General features: G+C 36.4%; 1 long non-coding RNA gene across 3 annotated transcripts in view; it reads left to right on the top strand.

The window, feature by feature from the left end:
* The window catches only part of LOC125696588 (uncharacterized), a 36204-nt gene extending 26266 nt beyond the window's left edge, over positions 1-9938 (top strand). For 2 of the 3 annotated variants that reach the window (XR_007378440.1, XR_007378438.1), the window contains 5 exons: positions 6149-6332; positions 7690-7757; positions 7860-8025; positions 8847-8975; positions 9172-9938. This is a non-coding gene — a long non-coding RNA (uncharacterized LOC125696588). The remainder of the gene's footprint in view (positions 1-6148; positions 6333-7689; positions 7758-7859; positions 8026-8846; positions 8976-9171) is intronic. The other variant, XR_007378439.1, reaches the window with a different exon arrangement.
* Positions 9939-16207: the final 6269 nt, after the last annotated feature.

Genomic DNA, 16207 nt, shown 5'->3' with positions numbered 1-16207 from the left:
TCCTTCTCATAGGTTCAAAGTTTTGTTTACTCTTCTATAATAAATTCTATATTGGTAACCACTTTCTGTAAATGTACCTGCCATACGCTGTGGTTAATTACATTACTTTATAAATATTGGCAGCTGCATATCTTCAAGCTTTATATCTCCAAATAATAAATTTATTTTTCCTCTCAATTTGTACCACAACTCCAAAGGTATCTCACAGAGGCTTTGACATAGGATGCTACATGTAACAGGAGTGGTGCTTAACTGGTGCATTCAAGTTTTTATTGCTTAAGATACTCAACCACAATACTTAGAGATGATACGTTCAAGCTGTTCTGTTGCATTGCTTAAGCCTGCTGGTGGTTTTCCTGTTTCTCTCTCCTTTCCTGTTGCTTTTAGCATAAGCATCTGAGGCCTGTGTCTGAATGACTTTCCTCCTATCTTTCTATGTTTCACAAAGCTACATAACCGTCAGGTCAGACATGAAGTTACGTTTTCCACATCTTCATTCTTGCATAAGAAAAAAATGATAAATTAAATAAAACCCAGAAACATCAAGACTAGCAACACTGCATTCTCCAAACAGTATCTCCAATTATTCATTCACTTTCAATTATTTCTCATCTTCATCTTTCCTGGCAACTTGCAAAATGAAATTCTTCAATGATATAGCTTCAGTTGTTTTTATGTTTTCCTTTGTCTATTTTAGAAAATTCTGAGTTGCAAAACAAAATATTTGCAGTTAACAAGAGTAATCATTTATCTCACTGTAATTTCATGTCATTACCCATTAGTCTGTAACAATGATTGGCAATACAATTTTGTTTGCAATGCAACTAATTAATATGAACCTTATTATCTGTTCTTCAGATTTCTCTAAGAGAAAAACTTGACACTTCTGAGCAAGTAGGCCGTTAAAAGAAAAAAATGTCATAGGATGTTAAAAATAGTATTTGAATGCATAAAAGATCTGAGTAGGAACTGGCTTTAGAACTGGTGTTTTAATTAGGAAATAAAAAAAACATTCTCCCCTTTTAAGCAAACCTGATTCAGTTCTTCTGGAGAACTGACAGGCAAGTTTTAGTCAGAGTAGCATGTCATAATATGTCAAAAGAAGGAGATGGTTCTGTGATTTCTCAACAGGTGTACATGATTTCTTCTCAGAAATGGAGCACATTTCCTAAGCGATGTATGCCTGTTGCATCACCAGAATCAGACCTGTACAGAAGAGTCCAAGAAAGTTCCTAAAAGTTGTATGACAAACTCATATCTAAAATAGAAACATCACAAATATAGCACTAGTATTATCAGGTAATTGGGTGCCAAGATACCTTATAAAGTCAACTTATTTTTCACTTTCTTACTTATCATTTTTTTCCCCAATGACTTCGTGATTTTCAAATCTCAACAGGGCCTCAAAAAATTAAATGTAATTAAAACTTTATAGGCGAAACAAATGGGGTAAAAATAGCTATAAAAATAGATTTCCTTCATGAATGGGCATAGCATCCTCCAAATCACTTGGCCTATGGCACAGGATAAATGTGAGAAACTGGGAATGGGTGGCCGGTAACTAATAAGCGTTCCTTGAGCGACTTAATCCCTATCAGCATCATATTTCATCTTAATGCAATGCCCATAGTGAATCCTTTTAGACTAGTAGGACTAGTTATCCCTAAATTTATAGAAATTATATGTTTATCTGTATCTTACAAGTTGTTTCTTTTGTAATTTATTAGCATACCTAGCTTCCTCACTAGTGATTCTTTTTGAAGCTTTGCATTTTAGTTTATACATTGTACTAAAAGCCAAAATTTCCCAAACATAGCTCTGAGTCTTGGAAAATCTACCAAGATCTGATCTGTAACTCCAAGTTAAAAATGTTTGCTTTATCCAATCCAAAAGGACAGGACAGGATTATCCTAGCAATAAGTGGAAGAAGTCTGTTCCACTACAGAAATAGCAAACAGATAAGGGCTGTGCTACTCTTTATTTCATGCCACTAAAAAGGTAACTTTATGAATATTTCTAAATTTGAACATGCAGAGATACATATAGACAAAGCAGTTGACGGAGCACTGGAACAGGCTGCCCAGGGAGGTGGTGGAGTCTCCTTCTCTGGAGATGTTCAAGACCTGCCTTGATGCCTACCTGTGCAACCTACGGTAGGGAACCTGCTTTGGCAGGGGGGTTGGACTCGATGATCTCTGGAGGTCCCTTCCAACCCCTACGATTCTGTGATTCTGTGATTCTGTGAAATGCCACTTCTCTGCCAAACTGCACTGCAACAAGTGGGTCACTTGCCAGTCTGAAGCTCTGTAAGGAAAAACCAGCTGGTACAGTAGACAAAGCAGAAAGGCAGCTTTGAATCAAGTCTGTTCAATATGTTACCCAGCAGAGCTGCAATTATGCTTTGCTTATAGCATAGGAAGCCGTTAAATAATTTACTTAACTCTTAACACTATTGTAGTTGTTCCAGAGCCCAACAGCACATTGGTGCCTTTGGATTCTCAACTGTTTAGACTGCTTTGTTAATTAAAATAGGAGATGGGCTTTCACTCCTGGTATTGTTCCCTGAACTTGTTTTGTACTGTAGCTTTGTAGGTCTTGCTATATAAAAATAGGGTTTTCACTTCTCAAGGTAAATTGGAAACAAAGCATACAGTAACTCATGCAAAATAACTGGTTTCCCGAATGATGTGTCTGGATAGCGTTCGTAAATTATCTAGGAACAGTCATGTTTTCCTGTGAATGATGCCAATGAAAGGAAACATCTTGCAGTGCATAGCAAGTGGATTGATGAAAGTTTTTTAGCCCTCACAAAATTCATTCAAAGTACAGAATCTGATAATAGAGGATAACTTTATTTACTTGGCCATTGTGAAAGAAATACAGCAAACTCTGGAACAGACCAACATAATTTGAAAAATTGTTAAAAAAAATCAATTTGTGAGCAGAGGGAAAACAGGTAATAAAGTCAATAAAATTGGATTTGTCAAAATCAATTTTGTCAGACCAAGCTAATTTTTTGGTTGACAATCTGACTTGCTTACTGGATAATAAGTAAAAAGCAAGTATAGTATACGCATACATTGATTCATGAAAGCATTTTAGCACCATTTTCTGTCTCATTAGCAAAGCAAAAAAATAAGGTCTGATGAAATCACCATAGTATTTTACATTTGATTACTCAAAACAGAGAGGACAGGTGTTTTTCAGAACAAGATTAATACCCATGGGAAATTGAGAGCTGAAATCATCAAACTCAAATTCAACCCAACTCAAGCATTACATTTCAGAAAGAAAAAAAAAAAGACATAAAAATCTATAGTACAAGGTGATGGGCTGTCCACTAGCAGAATATTTCCAGAAAATAAGCCTGTTTCTATATGTTGTGGAAAGATCGTTATTTTCTTTTTCCTTCACTGCATGAAAAATGCTTAAGTTGAAGCACTGGAATCACATCAAACTCCATTACTAGACTTGGACTTTAAATAATACATTTGCAAACTTAGTTTGAAACAGCCTTATAGCTGTATTTTAATTATTATTGTGCATGTACACTAAGGACTTTATTTTCAAAAAGAAAATTGACTCTTCCTCACTGTATGCTAAGTGTTTACCTACACATTCCTCAAATCCATTCTTTTTCTTATGATTTTCCTGATTTGCTGTTAAGTTCAAGTAGTTCCTTGGATTCATCATAGAATATATATATTTAAAATGAATTATCTTTTGCTGTTTTGTTGTTCTCAGTGCTTTTAAGTGAGACTTTTATATACAACTGACAGTTTTTCGATTTTCTGGTCCTTGAACTCCTTTTGAATTCTTAGGTAAATGCTGATTGATGTAAGTCTATCCTGTTCAATTTAATTGCTATCCCCATAACATTTATTGACTCTTTTGTTTGATTAATGTGTTCAGTGACTCTCCATCAATGAAGGATTCCAGTGTGGGAGCCTACATGAGCTCTTCCACATTGAATACAAAGACAAAAATTAAATTCAGTTTTCTGCTCAGCCCCCTGAGCTTGCCAAAGTCTCTGAAGCCCCAGAATCCCTCTGATCCGTATGGGCACTGGGGAAATGCTATGGTTTCCCACAATCTGTCTAGTGGATGATTTCCTTCACTGACTGGATTTTCATGGTATTTTTCTGTTCTACAAGAAAGAATTTGATCAATTGATCTCCATGCTGTCAGCGCTCTCAGAGCATTTGATTTCGTATTTCTCCTCCTACAGTCCCGGTTCTCTTTCTAAAGTCCGTCAAGTCCTGTCACTTGGGCTTTTACTTATTTCTAGTCTAACAACATCAATGAATTCTTGATTGCTTACTTCCTTCACAGCTGATTTTTATCATAGTTTCTTCAAAAGATTGAGACGTTCTTCTGCATCCTGTCTCCTGTGTCTCCTCAATTTATTAATAGTTTATTTGAAGAGAAAAATATCAAGCGTGTAACAAGACCAGTGGGATCAAGAGTACCCTCAGCAAGTTTGGTGGTGGCACCGAGCTGAGTGGTGCAGTTGGTACAATGAAAGAAAGGGATGCCATCCAGAGGGACCTTGACAGGCTTAAAAAGTGGGCCCACGAGAACATAGTGCGGATCAACAAAGCCAAGTGCAAGACATTGCATTTGTATTGGAGCAATTCAATATATATAGCATGTCCAGAGGAAGGCCACAAGATGCTCAGAGGGCTGTAGCACTTTTCTTGTGAAGAAAGATTGAGGAAGATGGGCTTGTTTGGCTTGGAGAAGAGAAGGCTCCAGGAACACCTCATTGCGGCCTTCCGAGTAGTTTAAGGGAACTTATAAACAGGATGGAAATTGACGTTTTATATGATCTCAAAGTGATAAGGCTTTGGACTAAAAGAGAAGAGATTTTGGTTAGATATTAGGCAGAAATTCTTTATTCAGAGGGAAGTAAGGCACTGGCACAGGCTGCCCAGACAATTGTGGATGCCCCATCCCTGGAGGTACTCAAGGCCAGGTTGGATGGGGCTCTGGGCACCCTTATCTCATTGTGGCAATCAGCACTTGGGAACAAGATGATCTTTAAGGTCCCTTCCAATCCAAGCCATTTTATGATTCTATGATTTTCTTCCTCTCTCTCTCTTGTTCATCCTTCACTTCTCATTTCTTCTTCTTCCTCGATATTGACTCAGAAACATTCTCCAAGCTGTGACCTTTTTTTGCATGCCATTACATCTGCTGAGCATTCTTTCACTCATTGTCACATTGCTTTTATATTTCTAATATACTTTTTCTAATATACTGCAGTTTTGATTTTCCTTCTCATTATACAATTCTTATGTCATATTTCCCATTAAAAACAAACAATCCCACACTTCAGCCCATTCGCTTCTGTGGAGAATACTTTCCCTTTGTGTTCTCATTTATCTTTATTTTTTTTACCATGCTGTTTTCAATTCCCTCAGTTCCATGCTCAGACCTGTTAGCTCTGCGTTGCATCCTTTGCACTCAGTCAATTCAAAGCACTAATGCAAAAAATTTTAATGGCCTATTCTTAGCCAGAATAGACAGAGCGTGTAGTCTGTTTTCACCTCTGTGACCTGATACCTGCCTTCAATACTGCCACCGCTCTCTTCTTGAAATATTGCTCTTCCTCGATTATTTAGTTTTCTCCCAGTTATCCTCCAAACTATTTATTTATTCATCCTTTCTCCACAGAATTCTCTTTTAAGCCTATCAATATGTTTACATGATCTACATCTCATTTATATCCATCTCTGTTTTGATAAAACATAAAATTTCTACTAGTCTTTTTGACTGCTTCAGTATAGATATTCACCTGATTTCAATAAAAATTTGATTAAGCATAGGTCTTCAACCCATGCCTCTAAAAGCTTTCTTGTTAATGACATTCTCAGTCATCAGTAGAAAATATCAGTATTCCCTCAAAAAAATCAGTGGAAAAATATCAGTGTTCCCTGCTAGCATGCCTGACTTCAACTCTGGTATTCACAACGTATCTCCATGATTTGTGATCTGCATAATAGCTCTAAAATTTGCTTTTCCTATTCAAACATATTAAAAATCTTGTGTAGGTTTCATCATCTTGCATCTCAGGATAAAATAAAATGCTTTTTCCCCTGCCTGTTTGCCCGTCTTACCCATTCTTCCTGTTTTGGCTATTCGTAAGGAGATGGCTTTCCCAGCTCACTTTCAATGCATGTGAAGGGGATGGAGGAAGTGAAGAGAATGGCACATAACTGCTCTTGTCTCTACTTCAGAAATCTTCAGAAGTTTTCTGTGCTTTTTCAAGACTTTCTGAACAGCCAGTGATTCCGATACTGCACTTGGAATTCACTTGTGAAATTTTAAAGGTAAGATGTTTCGTACTTTTTTCATACTGCCTGTCATGCTAAGAAAAAGCAGGTCAACGTGAGCAATGCAAAGCCATTTCACACTATATCCCTTTCAAGTCACTCTTGAAATTTCCTTTGAACGTGATGCTTATAACATAATAGCAGCAGCCCTAAAATCATGAATCCTTTTTGGGGATCTTTCTGGACATTTCATTAGAAAACTTTAAAGAGCTGTTTTTATTAGATCTACAGTAATCACTACAGCTTGCACAACAGTTGTACAAAGGATGGGACACCTTTAACATTCTATACACCACTTCATATACAGCTTTTCAGAAACACTGGATATGTGGGCTTTCTTGTATTAGACTGTAGCTTTCATTTGCTTGAGAGTCAGTTGGGGTTACTTTAAATGAACAATGAAATAATATACCTGCTTTCTTTTCTTCTGCTTTCTGTTTTTGTCCCAGCAAATTGTGCTTATGTTGTAGCAGAAATATTAAGACGTACAGCTCTCCTACAAAGGAGAAGTTATGGCTTAAACTCACAAAAGACATATGGTTTTACTATATTATTTTGTTTGAATGGCCCCTCATAGAGAAACTCCAGGGTCATCATAGTAGAAACTTTCAGGCAAAAGTGATGTCACCAGAAATCATTTTAATGGACGTTCATCTTCACAGCCTATTGATTTATGTGCTACATGTGAAAGGAAATCAATAACTAGAATCATTTTCATATCTTTTAAGCATCTAGGTGAGACAAAATATATTGTATACTGCAGACATAAATCGTTAGGGAAAAAAATGGATGTTGGGTGTGAAAACACTTTTTTATATTTAAAAATGTGGTTTTCTTGTTTTATCTGGCACCTATCATTTGATGTATTTGGATTAAAGGTGTGTTTCATCCAGTGGTTGTAGAAATGCCATTTCATGTAAAAGAGAGGTTAGAATGAACTTTTCCAAGCTTGAAGGCAAGATCTTACATAAACCAGTACAGATTCATTGATGTTTGCTGGAAAAGATCTCAACTGGCTCATTCACTACTTTTGAAGTAGAAATGTCATTACTTTAACAGCTAATAGAAAGAAAATAGCTCTGAGATAATTAATTCAGATAACCTAATTTAAAGCCTACTTTTTATCATGGATTGTTTAGAGGGAATAATGTGAAATGTTTCTAATATGTTTGATGTATTTCTCATTCACCTCTACTCAGCCAGTTTAGTGGCATTGTATTCACATTATAAAAGGGAGTAGCAGAATGTAATAGATCATTAATTATCCCATAAGCTCATTTAAGGTTAAAGTACAAATTAGAAGTTTGACATCTTTTTTGAGTGCTTGAACTCTGTTTTTTTTTCTTCTCTCTAGTGCTAGTTTTGAGCTAGTAACTGGTAGAAGTAATACTTTGAGAAGTAATTGAGCCACTGCTTTTTCAGGTAAATTCTAATACCTTATAAGAAGAAATATACTACTTGGTATTGTATGGGAAATTCAAGCTAAATGTTAACTTTCTCTGTTTCTGTGTTTCGCTGGCTTAGGCTGTCCAGGGAGGTGGTGGAGTCACCGTCCCTGAGATGTTCAAGAACCTTGGAGATGTGGCACTGAGGGACATGGTCAGTAGGAATGTTGGAGATGGGTTGATGGTTGAACTTGGTGATCTCAGAAGTCTTTTCCAACCTTGGTGATTCTACAACTCTAAAAACGGTGTGCAGCTGAGAATATGTAGAAGTAAATAAGAGGCATTACTTTTTTTTTTTTTAGCATTGCTACTTCGTGTGCTGGGGAAGCCATAGATAAATGAATAAGCATGAGAAATCCAATGGTTTCAAAGAAATTCAAAAGGGAACTCTTTTCCATGGGATTTTTTTTTTACTGGTGGGTAAATTTAAGTGCATGCATTTCTGACCGGACTTTTCTGCAGCCTTTTACATTCTCTCTGTTCAGAGGATAGAAGATGTAACCATCCACTTCTGCAATCAGTCTTGGATTTAGGTAATTTATTTCCCCTTAGCTACTTGCCAAATTAAAATCTTTCTATGGCTCCTCACAAACACTGACTTCCTCATCAGTTTCCAGCAGTGGCTGCTTATTCTGAATAATGGTATGGCACCACAACTAAGAGATAAGAAAAAGGATAAAGACGGGGCTTGCTTCTAGTTTTTCTGGAAACCTTTTTCTTCAGTTATGCTTATCTGGCAGATGAAACAACTTGCTAATTCAAAACCAGAATTTTTACATGAAGAGTATAGCTTCCTCAAGGCTTTCCAAAATAAACTGGTATTCAATTTATATCTCCTTCACCTTGTTATCTTTAAAAATCTCTTCTCGTATTTTTTACTCTGTCATTGCAAAGGAAAATCAGTTGTGGATACTTAGTATTCTGAGTTTACTGTCTTAGCTTCAAATACTTTCATGAACAGTCTTAGTTTCTAGTTACCTAATCTGTACCAGCAGTGTTTAATTATTGTGACAGAAAAATATTGAAGTGGGAGTTATTAAAAATATACACTTTTCTTCTCATCTAGAGAGTCTGAAGTATATTGAAAACGTTAAGTCTTCTCAAGCACCCCTGAAGCTCCATGTTTGTCATAAATGACGTAATGAATGATGTATGAGCTGCCCATAGAAAACTGTGATATGTCGTATTCAGCTCTGTAAGTATTGATGGAATACCCTCAGGGGGAGTGGGTATGAGTGCTCAGGAGAGCAATGAGAAGAAATAACTTTATTTTTGCTTTTTATTAAGGAAAATAAGTGTTTTAATATCCTTCCAAAGTATGGGCCCTGATAACTACAGGACTTTCTCATCAACTTTATTTATTAATATCACAAGAATCTTTTATTGTCTAGGTCTTTTTTTGTACTGCGAGAGAAACCTCTGAGCGTGATCGCTGGCCAGGAAAGTCAAAAGAAAAATTCCTGTTGTGTATTGGGACTAGAAGACAATTTACTCTTCCAGTAAGGTCAGGTTCTCTCCTGTACCACCAGACGAAGTTGGTATCAAAGAGGTTGCACAAGCCTTAAGCAGAATAAATATTTCACTTATATATAAGAGTGAAAATAAAATCTGTTGTCTCTTTCTGTAGGAAGTACTTTATATATTAAAATCTGTCAGCCTTTATTAAGTCTGTTGGATTTGACCCTTAAGCTAAATCTTGATGTCTTGCATAAGGCAGCGATATACACAGAAGATAGGTCAACAGGCCAAGTAAGAATGTAGCCTGTGCAGCAAATCAGCGGTGGGCATTAGTTCTTCAAGGCACTGGAGGATGCCAGGTATTTTATTTGCCTAACTTCTTCTCTTGCAGTAGAGGGATATGTGGTAATTTGCCATTTCTCCAACTACTGTTGTCCTGTCTATATGGTGTTGATTCAAATCCTTTAATGCTCAGTATCCTGGACTGCTAAAAATAAATATATTTTAATATCATAGAAAATAAGATTAAACCTTTAGATGAAAACTACTCTTCAACCTTTTTTTTCCTCCTAAACAACATGCACTTTCAAACAGTAAATTTGTTTGAATAGAAATTTCTCAACTTCTTACATTCTTCTCAGATTCTTTCACAGTATCTGCTTGAAAAATATTTTTCCTTTAATCTGCCTTGAAATAATATTTAGCTGCTTTTTCTTCTTCTTCTTTTTTTTTTTTTTTAGGAATCTGGAAACAAAGGTGGCAAGATTAGGTCCTTTGGCATGGTTTCATTCTTGCAGCATCCACAGTATAGAGCAACCATTCCTATGCAGTGGCTGTGAGTACAGTGCATAACTAGAGAAATGATTCAGAAAATAACAATTCCTTTTCTCCCAGGATTAGGTAGATAGATGATCATTAAACACGACGGTTAAATGGCTAGGTCCTTGTTACAGCAATCTGCACACTTGTGAATCAATTGCTCAATTTTGCTGTTGCACAGATATACAGTGTATGGCTGAGTGAGCTCCAGGTGGATGAGAATCTGAACCTCACCACCAGATTCCTGGAGCACAATCTCACCTGGTGGAATTTTATTACCTTTACTGTGTCCAGAGACTCTCAACACTCAGGCATTATACATCTATTACCGCTTAACTCTCAGAAATGTGGGAAAGTCATTTTTACAGCCATGCACAGGGAAATAATTAAACACCAGCTTGATTTTAATCAATATGTGTAAGTAGCTCCTTTATTTAAATCATAATACCCATCTAAGCATGTAGGCTCAGGAACTATTACAGCTTTTATTCACAACTGTATCGGTTACTGCCTTATATCCCACCACTTCTGAATTACCCAGAAGTAGATACATGAGAATAATATCACAGTTGCAAAGTAAATTCACTATGGTTATCTCTCCTGATAATGGATTAAACTAAAGAATTTTCTAGCCTGGCCTCACATTTTGAAAGCATAATTTTTAGGAGCAGGACTCAGCTATATTTTATTTAAGCTGCAGTAATTTTCAGTCAGTAGTTTATCTTCCAATCTCCTGATTTAGTTAAAATTATAACCATCTAAAAGCATAGGTAGTATAATTAGAGCCATTTGAGAGTTATTGCAAAGAGAGTAATACATTATTCTGTGTCCACTTGGTGTACAAAATAATGGGATTAAATTTCAGCAAATGAGATTTAGGTTAGGCTTTAGAAAAAGCTTTGTGATGCTGAAGATAGTTCAACAGTGAAAAATTCTCTTAATTCTCTGTTGCCAGTGATGCTCAGAGGTTTAACAAACATTTGTTCTCAGTGGTTTAGGTATGGCCCAGCCTTCCTTGAGGGATAGCACCCTACGCCTCCAGAAATTCTTTTCATCCCATGTGCAGTTACTTTCTATTTTTATTTTGAATTGTCAATACCATTGCTTTCACAGTTTATTACAGTTTTTTACAGCTTTTTTTTTAAAAAGATGTTTTAGAAAGGTTCATTATGCTGTTACTTTATAAAGTCTTTTTTTTGAAATTTATATCTCTCTGTGACTAACAACAGATTTCTGAGAGTAAGGTATGTGATGTTTTTGTTTCATTTATATGGAAATTTTGAGATTGTTTTGAGATTTCAGCTTATCTTTTGGTCATTTTACCTTAACCAAATGAAAAGAATATGAAGAGATTTTGCAATTTATTTAATTTGCATTGTATTCACTCAGAATCTTCCTGCTGACACCAAAAGCTTCACAGTGAGCACTTGACAGTGAACAAAATGCTTAAACTACTACTGATAAAGAAAGGCATTTGTTTGTTCAGAGCATCACTTTCCAGATTCCTTATTGCTTATGTTCCCCTGGCAGTATTTTTCACTGTAATAGATTTTTTTTTTATGGCTTCTTTTCTCTTAAATGGATGTTACAATGTTAAGAATGTGTTATAGAATAGAAGAAGCAGGGAAAAAAGAAATAATTTCTTTGTAGGTATATTGTGGTTCTTTGACAGTTGTCTGAAGGTTTTTCAGGTTTTGCATTATGTAAGCAATTCTGAAGTAAACAGGACTTGATAAGCTTTCTTTCATGCAGCTCTGATAACTTATCTATTTGTGCCAAAATGGGGAGCAATAAAAAGTTGGCTTTTCATAAGACAATATGTAAGAAAAGGCTTATATTAGTATGCAGAGTCCATTTATTCATTATGCACTTTCTGAGATTTGTGCCTCTAGAGACTTTTTTTGTGTTCAGGCCAGAAGAAAACTCAGATATTTAAAAGATATGCAAATTCTTTATGGAATAGACTCAAAACGCCGAATGATTTCAGAAGTATTTCATGGTATATTAGAAGCCTGTAACTATGGGATTATGCTAGATCTATCAGCAAGTAATGGATATTCTAGTAAGTTTTTATTTATTAATTTGGAATCAGAATTTTATATACCTTCCCTATAAGTAAGCTATTTATAATTAAGTTTAGAATCTCCCAGGGGCCTTAGTGTACCAGCATATTCATCTAGACAATTATGAACACATGCAAACATTCAAAAGCTGATAGTGACAGGTTTCCATATTGCTAGCACGCTACCAAAATCTGGTTAGAAAAAGAAAAATGACAAGTTGTTTTAATTATAGTTAGAACATTGCTGGCGATTTTTTAAAATAATGAATAGAATCAGAGGCTGAAAAACAAAAATCAACAACAAACATAATAATCATACCTGAATTGGGCTGTGTAAGTCTATTCTAAAACCTAAATGAGTTTCATGTGCTGTGGAACTGATTCTTACTATACAAATTTTGGATTCAGTACAGAGAAGCACATCTAAACCTGACCCATGGCATCATTTACCCCACATTTATTTGCTTTTTCACTGTGCTGTATTTTGGTGCTTTGGTGTCATTGAACCTAATTGCAGATGAATTTTCTTTGATTCTGAAAGAGCCTCAGCTACAAAGGTTCCAAAATAATGCTGTTAGGATATGTTCATAAGGAAATGAATATAATTCTATTACTTGAGTGATATGAAACATGACTTTTCAAAGTAGTAGAGATTGCATTACAGAAAATAAACTGAGGAAGATCTATCAATCTCATGTATTTTTCTGCTTTTTTGTCCTTTGTGAGTTCACAAGCAGGAAGAATCAAAATATGGGAGACCAGGAGGCCAGTACAGCATACTTCATTGCCTACATGAAGACTAACAAGCTTCTCCTCCAATCCTATGTGAGCCACCTGGAAACCACTGAGGAGCATGAGAACCCCAGTGTCATCTCAATTGGAGATGTTCCAGGTATGTTACCAAAGTGATGCATAATGTCCTGGTGCTTTTCTGGCTTTGCTGCTTTTGGATCAAATTACATTTTCCAGTGCCCAAAAGAGCCTGAGAACCCTCCATTCCTTGTGCCCTGCCGCTGGTTGGACATTTCCCTATGGGCAACTGGGCTCCCAAGTAGCAGAGCCATCCCAATACATCCTGGTCTTATGTTTCCCATGGAGGTGTCGTCTTGCCCATTTCTTGCAAGATTTTAGAAATGCTTCCTAATGCTTTGTCATCTTCCAAATGACAATTTCCTTTTTTTTCCTCCTCTTTTAGTTATCTGGTTTTATCTTTTTTCCCTTTCGTGTCCATTTTTCTCAGTCCACAGCATCACAGATCTATATGCATTTTTTCCTTGGTTAAGCCCTTTTCTTTTTCCTAAGTGAAACTTTTTTTAGTTAGAGAAATATTGAACAATGCAAAACAAAACAAAATAAATAAATAAATTTTTAAAACCACCGATTTTCACAGGCACTCACCTTGATAGGGTGTTACAACCCTCACTGTTGGAAATGAAGGAGGAAAATGCATACTGATTTGTACAGCATGGCCCCAGCTTATAATAAAATAAATTCTGCAACATTCAAGAAAATTATTTCTAGGAATGTTTGCTTGTTATCAATTTTATCCAGTGCAAGGTTAGTCTTTTTTAGACCAGGCCATGCTAAATAAGCATCCAGAAAACCTGTCAGAGTTACATGGGACAGTCTTCTAAAGCCAGTGTTTACCATCTAGCATCAAATGCTGTGTAGTGCAAAAAAAGTAAAACCTCGGCATCAGCTAAATATGTATGAAGCAGCAAGCTATCTTTCTTGGTATAAATTCAGTAACTTCAAAATCATGAGGATAATCTCAATTAACATGCAAATTATGAAACCCAAACAGGGGAAAAAGCTATTCCTTCATTTATTCTTGGAAAATGTAATTTGGTCTTCTGTAACTGGGGTTTTCCAAGAGAAATTTCTCAAAATGATTAATATCTCTGACAGAAAATTATATCAGTATTATGTGTAGACCACAAAGGATGCTTGGAGTAATGTGATTCTGCTCAAAATCATTTTCTTGCATACAGGAGAAGGGTAGATTATGCCATCTAGTTAAGCAATTTAATATTTAAATGTGAAGTAGTATATTAAATTTCTACATTCTGCATAAAATCGAATGAATTCATATCTGCCATTTTTTAAACACTCAAGGCAGTGATTTAAATGAAAAAGTGACATTTTGGAATGGGGTGAAATTTTAAAATCCTGCTAAAAGAAAACTCTCTATTCTTAAAATTATGTTTCGCCCTGAAAAACTTTGCAATATCGCCATGAAGCTGGAAGGACATTGCTTGTTCCCTTTGTACTTTATTTTTTTTCAAGGACACACTTTGCTAATCCTAAAGCTTCAATACCAATGTAAAGAATGAGAGCAAAGTGCTAAAATGCCACTTTATTGAATGAAATGACTTGAAATAGCTCATAGACCCATCTCATGGAGTTTCTTCCAATTCCATGCAGATGAGCAGGACATTAAGACTTTTTTATTTATTTTTTCTTTAAATGAAGAAGAGGATTATTGCATCTGACATGAGGTTGAAAGCCACGTGCCTGTGGGATTCTCTCTATTTTACCTGAGTTAATTAGCTACAGTACACATTTGTCAAAGAGCAGGTAGATACCCTTTGCCAAGAGTTTAACAACATTAACAAATTAGGAGATAATAGGGTTACATCGCTTTCTTCCAGGTTATTGTTCTTGCTTAATATTTAATTATAGAACTGTAAGGTCCAAAGAGGATGCACATTGCATAATTATGTCTCCCTTACATAAGCAACTGAAAAGAAAAACAAGGGAAGGCAGCTTTCTGGAAACCACCACTGCCCCTCTGCATCCCTTTCAGCACTGCCGTTCCACTTAAAGCAGGAAAAGCCTGGACAGCTGATGTGTTACATTCTTAAAGTCACTGAACAGTAGGAAAAAAAAATCTTTTCAGCATCTTTTGTGATGCACGTATCTCATTTCACTACATCCAGTAGCAGATGTGCAAATGAATATTGCATCAAAACCTTAACAGTTCTTTAATTTTTAAGTTTTTCTGCATTCTTTCTTTACATGTTTTTTTTTCCAATTAAGTATTCTAGATGAGGCAGCAGCTACTGGGTACTGCAGTAATTACTTAGGATATTGGGCATTTGATGTGGATTTTGGTGATAATTACACGCTTCATCATAGAATTTCAGAGAGGCGTGCTTCACTAATTGATGAAATTTGAGGCACAACTGGGCTGTCTGGATTCCTTGGGCAGCACTGAGAGTTGCAGCAAGGCCTTGGTACCATGCTGAACCATGCTTTTCCTTTCACTATTCATCTGCAGCCAATAGAGTGATGCTTTTGCAAGGCTGTGCTGCACAGAGCAGAACTCAGCATGAGCAAGATGAGGATCATGCCTACAAAAATATTTAGACTGAATATAAGCAAGAAGTTTTTTACAATGAGGGTGGTGAGGCACTAGAACCAGCTGCCCAGAGAGGTGGTGGATAGACGGTCTGTCCCTGGGAATGCTCAAGGTCAGGCTGTACATGGCTTACTGAGCTGTACATGTCCCTGCTCGTTGCAGGGTAATTGAACCAGATGGCCTTTAAAGGTCACTTCCAACGATTCTATGATTCAACGATTAGTGATTCTTGATAAATGAAGATTCCTGACGTGGACAAATATGGTAAATGCCCTCCAAGAGAAATCGTGAAAACAACCCTGAAATACACAGGAGTAGGTTAGCAAGTGCTTTGTAGTAGCTTTATATATGACCAAGGAATCATAGAATCACCAAGGTTGGAAAAGACCTATAAGATCATCCAGTCCAACTGTCCACCTGTCACCAAAATTTTCCTCTAAACCACGTCCCTCAGTACAACATCAAAATTTCTTGAACACCTCCAGGGATGGTGACTACACCACCTTCTTTGGCGACCTGTGCCAGTGCATCACCACTCTCTCAGAGAAGTATTTCCTAAGGTCCAACCTGAATCTACCCTGATGCAACTTGAAGCCATTCCCTCTCGTCCTACTGCTTTTCATGAGAGAAGAGAATGACCTCACCTCACCACAACCTCCTTTAGGTAGCTGTAGAAAGCAATATGGTATATCTGGAGATCATCTAGTCCTACCTCCCTGCCTAAGAA

The sequence above is a fragment of the Lagopus muta genome, chromosome 8, assembly GCF_023343835.1.
Source record: "Lagopus muta isolate bLagMut1 chromosome 8, bLagMut1 primary, whole genome shotgun sequence".
Lineage (NCBI taxonomy): Eukaryota > Metazoa > Chordata > Aves > Galliformes > Phasianidae > Lagopus > Lagopus muta.
Note: the sequence above shows the minus strand (reverse complement) of the source record. Positions and strands in the feature narration are given on the sequence as shown.